The sequence below is a fragment of the Balaenoptera musculus genome, chromosome X (genome assembly GCF_009873245.2).
Source record: "Balaenoptera musculus isolate JJ_BM4_2016_0621 chromosome X, mBalMus1.pri.v3, whole genome shotgun sequence".
NCBI lineage: Eukaryota > Metazoa > Chordata > Mammalia > Artiodactyla > Balaenopteridae > Balaenoptera > Balaenoptera musculus.
Genome location: NC_045806.1, coordinates 28,583,415 through 28,597,433, shown reverse-complemented (window position 1 = coordinate 28,597,433; position 14,019 = coordinate 28,583,415).

Genomic DNA, 14,019 nt, shown 5'->3' with positions numbered 1-14,019 from the left:
TACTGACTGCTAAGGAAGGCAAGAAATACATTTCCCTCTAAAACTTAGGCGTTCATAGTTCATCGAACACACCTATGAAACAGCTAGGTGGCGTTTCTAGGGGCTCCGAAGAGCTCCAGTACTTTATGTCTCAGTACAGAAAGAATTCATTGAGAGGCAAAATGATAGATAAGAAGTGATCTATTAGAATTGGGTGCTTGTGAGGCTTATAAGAGGGTGGGCAATAGGGTGTCACACGGCAAGAACTTAGTGGGCTACAGTTTTATAATCAAAGGAAAAATGGGGAGGGGGAAAAGACTACCTTCTTCCTCATTCTTGAGTAGACATCACACTTTCATCATCAGTTCCTCCTCCAGGTTGGGCAGGGGAGTTTTCTTGTCCCTACATGGTCAAGCTGGGACTGTCATGGTGCAATGGAAAAATTATTTCAGGTTTCAGTACAATGAGGGTCTTTCAGTTTGAAATGTCACCTTTCCATAAATTATTGTTTTTTATGTGTGCAGAGAGCATGTCTTGGGGTTATTAACTTACTGAGGTCACTGGGCAGGATGTGGGTCTCTTGCCACCATTGTTTTATTGTTTGGGGGCATGTCTCATGCTTCTGTTGCACGGTTTTGTTGCTAAGCAAGCCTGCTTGGTTCTGTGGTTAAGCAAACCTGCTCTTTTGAGTGATCATTAACTTACAGGGGTCTCTCATACTTTTTTCTTTACTTACAATCCCCTAGTGGGATTAACTATTTAACTACCTACTTTGTCCCTTTACTCTGTCCCTATCACCTATACTAATCATGTATTATATGTACAGCGTTGGGTTAAGTGTAGAGGATAGAAAAATGGAGAAACAGATAAAGCCCTTAAAGTGTTCACAATCTAGTACAGTGTATAGTAGATAAATTAATATAATATAGCAGGTTGCATATTCACTAGTAAAGATTTATCTTAAATGGTATAGAAGCATAAAAGGAAGTGAATGATTTTGCTTAGGGGAAGGGTGATATTTGAAATGCATCTCAAAGAATGTAAGGATTTGCAGGATCGAAAATTGGGACTATGGAGGAGTAAGGGGTGCATTCCAGGAGGGAGGAACTGGTAATACAAAAGCTTAGAGGAATACTATATCTTGGTGTCTTGGAAGAACAGTGAGTAGTTTTATGTTTCTCAAATGTTCCCTGCTTGAGGGAAGTGCTGAAAATGGGGCTAGAAAAGCAGTACATGTTGAGTCTGTGAAGACATTTAAATCATCTTAAGTGGCTAGGAAATAACTTCTACAAAATTTTAGTTGTATAACGTAATAAAAGCTCCTCTTCACCCACGTACTTCGTGTAAGTTCCTACTTCTCTGAGTAGAGTAATCGACATAATAATAATACAATATCATACATTTCTATAACACATTTTGATTTTCCAATTACTTTAAGTACATGATGGATTTTGACACCATCGATAATCCCGATGAGTTGGTTGAACTTGGCATGGCATTATCAATTTGCAGTAGAAGAACAGAGAAGTCGGAGGAACAGTGAGAGAAAGCAGCTGGACTTGTGCTGTATCTGCTGTGTTGCCCTCCACATTCTTCATCAACTCAAAGGATGTTGAGCTGAAGGAGAGCTCAGTAGCGTTCAGCTCCGCTACGCTGCACACCAGCTCTACACCAGGCAATCAATATGGTTTGGACACAGCTGATATAATTTGGTGGAGCTCTAATTGAATTTTTTCCCCTTCTTAATATCATTACACCTACAGAACATCTTCAATTAAGTGTCCCCCCATCAGTCTCAAAATTAAATATCCCAAATGGAACTCATTATCTACTTCCACATAAACCAGCTCCTCGTGACTGTTTCCCCTTTCTATTATAGGCACCACTGCTTCCAGGCTCCTAAATCTGAAACCCCTGGAGTCATTTCTTTTCTTTTTTTTTTTTTTTTTTTAATTCCATTTCCATCAGCCACTGAATGCTATTGACTATTCTCTGAAATCATTTCTATGCATAACTTCCTTTACTTTATGGGTAAATGTTTTGGAATACATTTGAACAAATCAAGGAATTAGTGAACAAAAGAATGAATACATGAATAAACCAATGAATATTCACTGTTCTCATTACCCTTTATCTATAGTAGTACAACCGTTTGCGATGTGTGAGAGTATCTGAGTATAAGCAGCTGCCCCCCACCCCACATAAATTAATCCTGTGATGAGGGATTCTCCTTACATGTGCATTCTTTGAAAGTCTCTTAAATTATATTAAAAGGCCTCTTATATTCAAAGCCACTCTGACTTGCTTTACTTTGAATAAGATAATACTCTGTAGAAGACACATCGTTGCGTGTTTTAGATCCACAAGGTGAAATTGATTGAAAAAAATGGAGATAAATATATGACTTCATCATTTTACTCGCTAGGTGTCATTTTTTTTAATTGAAGTGTAGTTGGTTTACAATGTTGTGCTAGTTTCTGGTGTACAGCGATGTGATTCAGATATATATATGTGTGTGTGTGTATATATATATATATATATGTATATATTCTTTTTTCAGATTATTTTCCTAGGTGTCATTGTTAATGAGTCTTTTAGATATCACACATACACACACACTCACTTATATAAAACAGTACTGTATATCTAAATATACACCTGAAAGACAAGTGGAGAGATAAAAATCACCACAACTTTCTTACCCGCAAAAAAATGAATGTCGTGTGAGATAAAATTTTCATAGTGAATAATACAAGTATTCAAGAAGTACTGTATCTTAAACTGTGTAGCTGTAAATGGAAATGATGAGTTCTGGAAAAAAAAAAAACACTGCTTGATGAAACAAAAAATTGGTTCTTTGGATAAAGAAAACAATGAAATCAAAGCTACCTGCAAAGAGATTGAATAAAACTGTTTAATGAAACATGAGTATGAAGGGAAAAAAAAAGCCAGCATTTCTAATATTTTATCTTACATGTATTTTATTATTAAATATAATTAATAAGGTGTAATTCATTGTTAATGTTATAAAAGTTTATTTGGTTGTTTCATCTATAGCCCTTAAAGTTTATACATCCATGTTGGCCTAAAACCATTTTTGGGGGGTGAGGAACCTATTTTCTCTTTGGAAAATGTAGACTGCTTAATACACGGTAAAGGTTCTGAACTCAATTGTATCACGCAGGGTTGGCGGCTTGGGGGAGGTTCCCCACAACAATAAGCATTGTACTGACACCAGCAGGGTGTTCTGAAGTTCAACTCAATTCTGACACTCTCTACCCAGAGATAGGAGATCACATCAGATTGCACAGGTTAAGTGTTCAGTCCCACAAGACTGCCCCCTTCCCCTCCCACTTCAAAAGCCAATCTTAAGTCCAGGTTGTTACCTAGATTTCTGACCAATGGGGTATAAATCAGAGGTTCCTAGGAGCCCTGCTTTGGGTTTGATTAATTTGCTAGAGTAGCTTACAGGACTCAGAGAAACATTTTGCTTACTAGATCACAGATTTATTAGAAAAAGATATAACTCCAGAACAGCCAGATGGAAGAGATGCATAGGGTAAGGTGTTTGAGAACAGCTTGGAGCTTCCATACTCTCTCCAGGCATTCTGTTCTCCCCAAATCTCCACATGTTCACCAACTTGGAAGCTCTCAGAACCTTACCCTTTTCGGTTTTTATGGAGTGTTCATTGCATAGGCATGATTAAATCATAGGCCATTGATAATGGAACTCAATCTCCACCCTCTCTCCCCTCCCTGGAAGGGAAGTCAGGGGGTGGGTGGGACTGAAAGCTCTAACCCTCTACTCCAGGTTGGTTACCCTAGCAACCGCCCCCATCCTTAGGTGATCTAGGGGCTTTTCAAAGTCACCTCATTGACATAACAAAGACACCTTTATTGCTCTCCTCATAGGAAATTCCAAAGGTTTTAGGAGCTCTGTGCCAAAAATGGGGATGAAGAACAAATGCATATTTCTTACTATAAATCACAGTATCACAAATGAGATGGTTTTATGTTTGAGCACCCAAGATACATTTTACAAGGGGGCAGGAAAACATATGTCTCTCGTGTCTGCATCACGCTGCTATAGAGAAGGAAAATGTTTCCCTTCTTCCCTTCTAGGTTCTTTGACTGGCCTACTAATTAAATTGATAAAAGACAGATTAACAGGAGAATAAAACACATTTAATTTCATGCATGTGGGAACCCCAAAGGATGAGCCTCCCAGACAGTGAGGCAATTGAGGCTCATATGCCATCCTGAGCTAAGGAGAGGGGGGTAGGGATCTGGGTATTCAAAGGGGAGGAAGACAATTCACAGGAAGGTGGGAAGAGCAAATGTTTGCCAGGCCATGAACATAAGACTTTCTGATATAAAACTTGATCTCAGGTAATATCTCCTTGTACAGGCCCCCTATCTAAATTCTTTTAGGCCGTTCAGGGGGAAGTAAAAAGCTCTTCTTGAGTCTGTTGATCCTTGATTGTCTTCAGCTCAAAATAATCCACATGCCAAAGTGGCATATTCTGGGGCAGCCTGCCCTGAACCCCATCACTGCCTTGAATATCAGACTTAGCTTCCTTATTAAGGACATGAAGGCTTCAGAAGGACATAAGAGCAAAACTTTAGGAAGATTAATATAGAAGCTAAGGATTGAAAGGATTAGGTGATTAAACCTTAAATCTGCTTCAGGGAATTTATAACCTAATTGGGAAATCAACCTAAATATCTGAAAACTTTAAAAAAATTTGTATTCATTTGGCCAGCAGATTTTTTTGGCCTATTATTTGTTTGTGTATAGTAGGATAAAAGACTTGTCACCCTTCAGTAAATTAGTATTTCCTTCATAACTTTCTTCATATATGCAATAAATATATACTGAGAATCTATTGTTTGCCAAGTAAAGGAAATAAGTACTCTTTTTCAACCGGGGTTAGTTTCAGAGTAGACTGGAATGATTTGGAAAGAAGGGATTTGAGAAAGGGTGAATAAGATGCAGATTTCTCTCACAGAGGCAAGCCTTACAAGTGGGATGAATAGAGACCCAAATAATTTACTGATATGCATTATGGCATAAATGTCAGTAAGTGCATTTCAGTAATAGTTATAGCTAGGATTTTTTGAGCAATTAGTATGTGTCAGACAGTAAGCCAAGACCTTTCCAAGACATCTTGTATTTAAATCTTACAATAACCTATTGAATTTGGCAAGATGATCACATCCATTTTAAAAATAGGAAAACCATATTTTAAGTATCTCAACCACGATCCAACAGCTAGGCAGCGATCAAATCACCCTAAGCTATCGAAACACTATTCTTTGTTTCCACTACACTGATCTTTCATCAAACTTAATATAGTCTCTTATACTCTTTTTCATCGTTGTGGCTGTTTCTTAAAGATTAGAATGTTTTGCAGTTTTGATTGCTATGTAGGCGTGTACTGATTAAAATAACCCTTAGAAGTAATTTGACTAATTTTAGTTGCTGTCATCTACAATACTTTTATATATTATCCCTCTCAAAAATGTTTAATTGCTCTTCTTAAAGCCTTTCTAGAAATGCCTACTCTATTTTTTCAAGTTACTCTGTCTTTTATTAGATGCATTCGATTACTGACAGTTTCATGTAGTTCATTTACTGGATTCAAGATACAGTTCAGTTACTTAGGGAGCCCAAAAGTTAACAACTTCTGAAAGTGCATGAATCCCTTCTACCCACTGGTGCATCCAAAGCGTTCAGATTTTATTTGCTAAATCAGGGGTTCTATCCCTTAAAGTTCCTTGGAGGATACTATCAGAATGAAAAGACTCAAAATAGCAGTCTTCCAGAATACAACATTGTGCTTTTAAATTTAAAAGTATTCCCAGTATAACATTAGTATCTGCTGATGTGGTCACCCCAATTCCAACAAGGCACATTCTTAGAACTCCATAGGCTATGCTTAACATGCCAAAATAAGTTGCAAATTTAGTCAGTTAATAGATTTTCTTTAAAAAAAACTATATGTACAATTTTTGAAAAGCCTACTTAGTCACTTGGAAAAACTGGGGCTATGGCATTGAAAATTGTCTTCCTAGAAGTCCTAAATATGGCTATACCCATAAGTCTTGGAGCCACCTTGTACCGTTTCTCTAGCCCTCCAGATTAACTCCATGTTTGTCCGTCCTAAATATTCAGGTTATGCTTAATATTCTGTCTTAATATTTCATTTTATAAACACATTTTGATGCTAAAAGTTTACACATACAACATTAATGTTCTTTCTTTTTGGATATGAGGATTTTACTGCTGACCTGCATTTTTCAATACTTCAGTGTGTGTAGTAATGGATTGGGGCTGTTATTCATGACCCAGCCAATCTTCAACTTCACACACACTTTCTATTGCCAGACCTTTCACATCCATTCATCAAGGTTTGGAACGTAACCTCTGTCTCTGAAAAATAATTTTCTCATTGTTCCAGAGGAAGAAAATCAGTTAAAAAAAAAAAAAAGCTAATCAATGTCCTCACATAGGAATTACACCTGCAATATGGGCTGTGGTTTGAAATATGCTGTAATCCACTGAACTCACTCAGGTAACACTAGTAGATTAACATTTTAATATTCTAATTCTTTAATTTATAAAATTGAGACTCACTTTACAACCACAGGCTTATGAGAAATCTTTGTATCCAGATGCCAGAGGGATTTATCGTTTTCCAATATCAGTAGAGTCTTCTGTAAACAAAAGAAAGCAAGCAATTTTTTGATCATTTCTGTATTTCTATCTTGACATTTCCTGTATCTTCTCATGGCTGTGTACTCCACAGTTGATATTTACTTTTGATTACTCAGGTACTTAGATGGATGTTCAAATTTGGTAGTTTACATGTGTCCATAAACTTACAACTCATTTTTTGAAAGCTTCACTTTCTATAATTAACAGTGATAATCTATCTTTTTAATGTGTTTCTGCTTTGGGTATCTTTTCCCAATTAAAATTAATGTCTCATTTTGTGAGACATAGCTTTATTTATTTTTAATTAAACAAATAAACCCTAGCGAAACCTATGAAAAATTATTTTCAAAAAATATAAGAAAAAAATATAAGAAATGCATGTGATAAAAACCAACTACCTTTTTATATCACCGCTATAATGAAAGGTTTGGATTTTTTAAATAATTTAATCACTGTTAATGAATTCATCCATGAAGGACCAAAGGCAATTATTGTTAACATCAATCGCAAAGCATATACAGTTGCTTTTACTTCATCCTAGCTTCATCCACATAATGGGATTTGACCATGACATCTAACAGTTTAATCACTTAAAATTATTAGTAGTGTTAGTATTTTGTATGTGTGGAAAAGGTCTTATGTAGCCATCAAGGTAAAGTTCTGTTTTCAGTGGTAAAACTGGTTATGAAAAATGTAGCAATTGATATCTGGAAATGAGACATTGAAATCTATGCTTGCCGCAAGTGGAATCTCTGCCAACACACAGTGAAAAATGGGAAAAGTCATATTTGTTTTATATGCAAATTATGTAGTAGCAAACCTACTTTACTTTTTTAATTTAATTATGGGAAATTCCTTTTTGAATTGCTCAGTCGGTTGATAACATTATGGAGACTCAACAATACAGTTTAAGGTTTAGATGCCAATACTACAGTTATTTTACTGACAGAGATAAATCTGGAGCAAGCTCCAAAATGCTTTCTTCCTCTGCTCTTCTCCCTCAAGCTCAAGGATACGTCTATTTTCTCAAGACTCTTCTAAATAGATAGTTCAAAGCAAAATTGTTATAAAATCATTCGTGTATCATCTGCAAATGTGAGAAATGAACTGTTTCCTTGTTTGTTTGTTAGTTTTTGAGAACACAATTTTTCTTATTATTTTGAAAGTATACATTAAAGCAATTTTGTCACTTAAAAGGGCCAAAGGGAAATGAAATAGGAAAAAAGTTAAAAAACAATTCATAGCCAGGCTTTTGAACTTTATCCCTCAGTATCCCTTTAAAGTTTCAAGCCCTCTGAGGAGACTTTTAGCTCTTCTTACTCTCTCCTTCTGCTTTCATATACCCCATGACATATCTCCCAGACCCTTCATATCTGTCATCATGGAGTAGCTTTTTTCCAATTTGATCGTACATATTTAGTCGAGGTGGAAACTGTATTATTTAACTTTATATTCCTTATGTACGCTCTGTGTACCATACATAGAGTCTAGGAGTTCCACAAATGTTTATATAAATTATACATGGAAGGATAAATGATGAATGGAAGGGGACTTCCCTGGTAGTCCAGTGGTAAAGAATCTGCCTTCCCATGCAGAGGACGCGGGTTCGATCCCTGTTTTGGGAACTAAGATCCCACATGCCGCAGGGCAACTAAGTCCGCACACCACAACTACTGAGCTCGCCCTCCTCAATGAGAGAGCCCATGTGCCGCAAATACAGAGCCCACGTGCCCTGGAGCCTGTGCGCCACAACTAGAGAGAAGAGAAAACCCGCACGCCACAACTAGAGAGAAGTCCGCGCGCCGCAACAAAGACCCAACACAGCCCCAAAAATAAAGTAAATAAATTAAATAAATAAATATATTTTTTAAAAAGAACTGCAAGAAAAATATTTTTAAAAAATGATGAATGGAAGGATGGATAGATGGATGGATGGATAAATGTAAAGATGGATGGTTGGATGAATAAGTTTACAGTCATTTCCATGTAAGCAATTTTTTTCAAAACAGTGATCTCTAAGGTGCCCTTTAAGCTCCAATTACCTAATTAGTTGCACATAGTACAAATTTCAAAAAGGTAAACAAAAAAAGGATATACAGTTAAAATTGTTTCTCCTATCCTGTCACCCAGCCAGCTAGTTATCCTCTTCCACTCTTATTAGAGATAACTGGGATTACTCGTTTCTCACGTATCCTTCCAGAGATATGCTATGCACACGCGTGCCTGCATGTATGCATACACACGTACCAATTCACACCTATCAACAAGGTATGAGGGTACCTATTTGCTCATGCCATCAACAACAGAGTATATTTCAAACAGTTTGATCTTTGCATATCTGATTGGTAAAAAAATCGTCTTTAATTTAAATTAATCTAATAGTGAGGGTGACCATACTTTCAAATGTTTGAGCCATTTTCTATTGCTTTTTCTATGAACTCTGTTCATTTCCTTTGCAAATTTTAGAATTCCTTCTAAAATTGTTTTAGAGCCAATTGATAGATGAGAACTAGTCTCTTTATTTTTGATCAGAAGCAATATTATCCAGCATATTCAAACCTACTCATTCATCTGATTTAGCACTATTGCTCACTGTTTGATTGCTTCAAAAGATTACACAGTCAAGGAGGATAGTTTCAACATTCTCGACCATATTAAAAAAAAATGTTCTTTCAGCTATGAAGGCAGATCTGAAAAGAGGTCCTACAAACAATCATGGAGGACTCTTTCCCGCTTCAGGAACTTTGCACAGGCTGTTCCCTGGAAAAACCTTTGCTATTATTTTGCGTGATGGAATATTTCTCATCCTTTAGATGTCAGTTTAATTGTACTTCCTCAAAGACACCTTGCTTGATTATTAAATCTAGACTAACCTCTGGCTCTCTATTGTAGGCATCCTGCATCTTAACGTCTTGTTTATTTCTTCTATAACATTTATCACATTTTGTAGTTATATCATTTTGTCATTTACTTGCTGTTCTCTACCATAAGCTGGAGGTTCCATGAGAGCAGTTTCCATGTCTGTCTTGTTTACTGTTTTATCTCCACTGCCCGATGCATGATGTGGCATAAAATAAACACTCAGCAAATATTTGTTGAAAGAATAAGTGAACGGACTCATCTAAGTTCTGCTTTGTTGGTCAAAAATTCAGCTACTACTCTGGAAGTAAACCAGCCAGATATTTATTTCCAGTGGGCTGAGTTTAATTCAACTGAGTTTTTACTATGTGCAAGCTAAGAGATAGAGGGAGAGGGAGAAGGAGAGGGAGATGGATTCTTGAAGGAGTTTATCGTTTTTTACTCCTGCACTTATTCACCACTTACTGCAAATGGATTTCACAAATAAACTCCAAGGTCAGACATCATCATTGCTCTGAGACAAATACAACCAGAATACTTTGAGGTTCAGATATAATTGATGGATAAATGCAAAGCTGGGAGAAATTTATTAACAATGATTTTTAAACCTCATTTTTCTAGTAACTCTCAGGGGGGCAAAACTTAAAAAAAATTGTACAGGGAATTCCCTGGTGGGACAGTAGTTAAGAATCTGCCTGCCAATGCAGGGAACACGGGTTCGAGCCCTGGTCCGGGAAGATCCCACATGCCACAGAACAACTAAGCCTGTGCACCACAACTACTGAGCCTGCGCTGTAGAGCCTGCGCTCTAGAGCCCACGAGCCACAACTACTGAGCCCATGCACCGCAACTACTGAAGCCCGCCTGCCTAGAGCCCGTGTTCCGCAACAAGAGAAGCCTCCGCAATGAGAAGCCCATGCACTGCAATGAAGAGTAGCCCCCGCTTGCCGCAACTAGAGAAAGCCTGTGCACAGCGAAGATCCAACGCAGCCAAAAAAAAAAAAAAAAAGAGAAAGAAAAAAATTGTACATAGTACCAGGGCCTTTCACTCTGTCTCTTAATTAAAATTCAATAGAATATGTATTTCAATAGATCATATATGCCAGGAACCACCTAGGTGTATTGACTATTACATGATAATGATCATCTTAAGGGGGCTTTTATCCACCTAGTGTTTTACCGGGGATAGAGTTTGAAGTATAAAGTTAAATTAATTGTAATCTAAGAATGACTTCAACACATAAAATATCAAGGTTCAACCTTTCTTTTTGTACAGGCACTGATTGAATCTTTTAACCATTAATCCCCAGTCCTGTTTGCAAGGACTTTCCTTTTTGGAGAGATTTGACTTACCCTTTGAACCATGAGTTGATGCTTTCCATTTTGGTGTTTGGTTGCTTTTAGAGCAAGCCCTCTGAGGGAAAGAAGAGTATATGCGGTGAGATGTCTCCAAAGAAACTAATTATTAAAGTCAATGTAGAATGTAATTTATCAATGATTATTAACTCATGAACAGTGTGACTACCTGTATTTGTCCGTGGAGAAAATATAGAAAGGTAGATGTTTAGAATAGTGAACCTAGGAAATAGGGATTGGAAAGTAGATCGTTTATAGAATAATAGGTACCTTCTCTTACTTCACTTGTCATTTGGAGAATTTTTTAAATGAATAAAACACAAAAAAATTGGCATGTAGAATTTGGTACTATGAACTGAAAATTGAAAAATATAAGAAATGTAAAAGTTAAAAGGTAAAAGAAATTTTAATAAGTATAGCTTTATGTTCTGACATTTGTGGGAGGCATGCAAAAAAAGGATCAACACATAAGCATCTATGTATTTTATGGTTGAATAGTAAAATAAAAAAAAAAATTTCAGTGAAAAAGAATATTCCCTGAGGATGTCCTGAACATAGAACTTTATTGTGGGACATTATCTCTGGAAACTCCCTCGTATTGCTCTCACTGCTGCTTCATCTTCAACCATGACTATTTGCCATGTCTTCATAATTCTGTCTGGGTTCCTTGACTGTGGTCTTTCTAGGCCAATCCTTGCACACACCGCTCTCAGAGTGACTCATGTAACATGACTTTCATGATCCTGATTGTCCAAAGTTTCAACTCCTTAGCCCAGTCTCCAAGGTTCTCTATCTTTTGTCATTTCCCTGCTTTTATCTCTTCATTTCCTTCGCTCCTTGTCTGTCCTACTTACACTTTACGGCAGTCTCCTTAAGACCTTGAATGCTATTTCCCACTTTCTCAACCTGAAAAGGTTCTTTGATTATCCTTTGGGACCCAGATAAAATCTGATCTTTTGAATGATACATTTCATTAATTCTCTGTGGTGGAATAAATCTCCCTCTCTGCTTTGATGTCCCTGTAGCACTTTGTACTAACCTGTGTTGCAATAGCTGTCCTATTGCATAATATGCTCTTCTAAATGCTCTTCTCCTCAATCCAGTAATAATATCTGCAAAGCTAGGACCTTGTATTATTGTGTATCTCATGTGTTAGAACTGTACTAAACGTCCATAAGAGATTTCAAATCAATTACTGTGGTACGTTACTTTGTTTTCAATCAAATTTATTTTTTAGAGTAGTTTTAGGTTCACAGCAAAATGAGTGGAAAGTAGAAATTTCCCATATACCCTCTTTTCTAATACCTGCATAGCTTCCCTGATTATCAACATCCTCCACCAGCGTGGCACATTTACAACAATTAATGAACCTACGTTAATGCATCGTAATCACCCAGAGTCTATAGCTTACATTAGAGTTCACTCTTAATGTTGGTGATACATCCTTAAGCTATGAAGATAGTACTTTCGTTCTCTGTAAGAATACATATTGAAATTTGGGGGATATTTTGATGCAAGCATAGATGAAATAGGCCTTGGATTTCAAGAGTCAATTTTATCTTTAATGGACTTTTACAGTCGGGATATAATAAAATTCTTTAACATAAAGTAATACCAATTATATAGACCTTTACAATAGATAGTAAGGTCTGTGACTGTGTGGGTATGTCCACCGGAGATATCCCACAGTTATATGTTTTGCCCATGAACTAAGAAAACTAAATAAGCATCAATGTCTTAATTAGACTTCAACACAACAGGTAGAACCTGCATTTGAACGCAACTCGTGATTGCCTAGAATGTGGATCTGGATTGTATTCAGTCCTCCTAAAATCTCTAATCTCTAGCAGGGGCTGATGTAGAAATGAATCTTCTTTCTTTTTACTGACAGTGGAATCTTATATACTCTTCATTTGGGGTCTGGTGATGATACCTGTAGAGCAGCTTCACTTTTCAGAGTTATTCAGAAAGCTATTATAAGCTTCTTTTCTTCTCAGCAGGCAATTCCTGGAGTGACAGGACCCACTTGGAGTCTCCCATAGTGGCCAATCACAAAGGGAGATGCTTCCAGCACTCTCAACAAAGTCAGGATGCCTTTCTGGAAATGAGAATTTTTTCAGCAAATCTAAGTGTAAACCAGAAAACCCAACAGATAAAATCCATATAACAGGGATCACCCACCAAATTTTTATATTATAAAGGGTGAACACAGCCAGAAGATACAATTTACCTTCTTTCCCCCGCCCCCTCCCCATAGCTGACAGTAAAGGGTTAGAGAAAAATTGTAAAGAGAGGAGTTTGGGAATTTGAAGTTTCCTTACTGACTAGCAACTGAAAAAGCACAGCTTTAAGAAATGTTCTGATTTGATTTTCTATGTTTGATAGTGTTTTGTGTTTGTACCTTTGTGTGTGATGTGTGGTGTAGATGCTTGCAAAGTATCTAAGATATGTAGTAAACAAACAAACATGCCTTTTATCCCCCATCATAATACTTGCTGAACTCTCTTTCTCGATGTTTCTGACAGAATAAACAAAGATCACAGGTGCTGATGGGCTGTGCTTGAAAATGATACAAATATTTCACTTTTTAAAAACTTGTAGCTAATTATATCTTTAACACACATCAGTACTAATATCAGAACTTAAAACACTGCTATAAATTTAAATAAGGAATGTAAAACAATAAAATGTATTATCCAGAGAGACAAAATATTGACATGTGAAAGAGTTTTTACTCATTTATGGTATCAGCCACCATCAGAGATAAAGTAAACTTAATGGGGTCTGATGGGATATATGGTTGGTTAAATTGGCTAGAATTTTGTTGGATTTATATTTTCACTCTCTCTTGGACTTGGGAATCAAGTAGTAAATTATGAAATTGTGTATATTACTTTTGTTTATCATCCTATTTACAGTATCACACCAGACTCAATTTAGAGTAGGTAGTATTTCTAGTTACCTTTCCTCAGAGAAGAAACATCTGCTCAAATGCGTTTCAGCATTTTAATTGTGTTAATAGGAATAATTCAAAAATATAATACAAAGCTCAGCACATTCCATTTCAGAGAGAATGAGGACAGTGATTGTTGACTCTGATTGATATT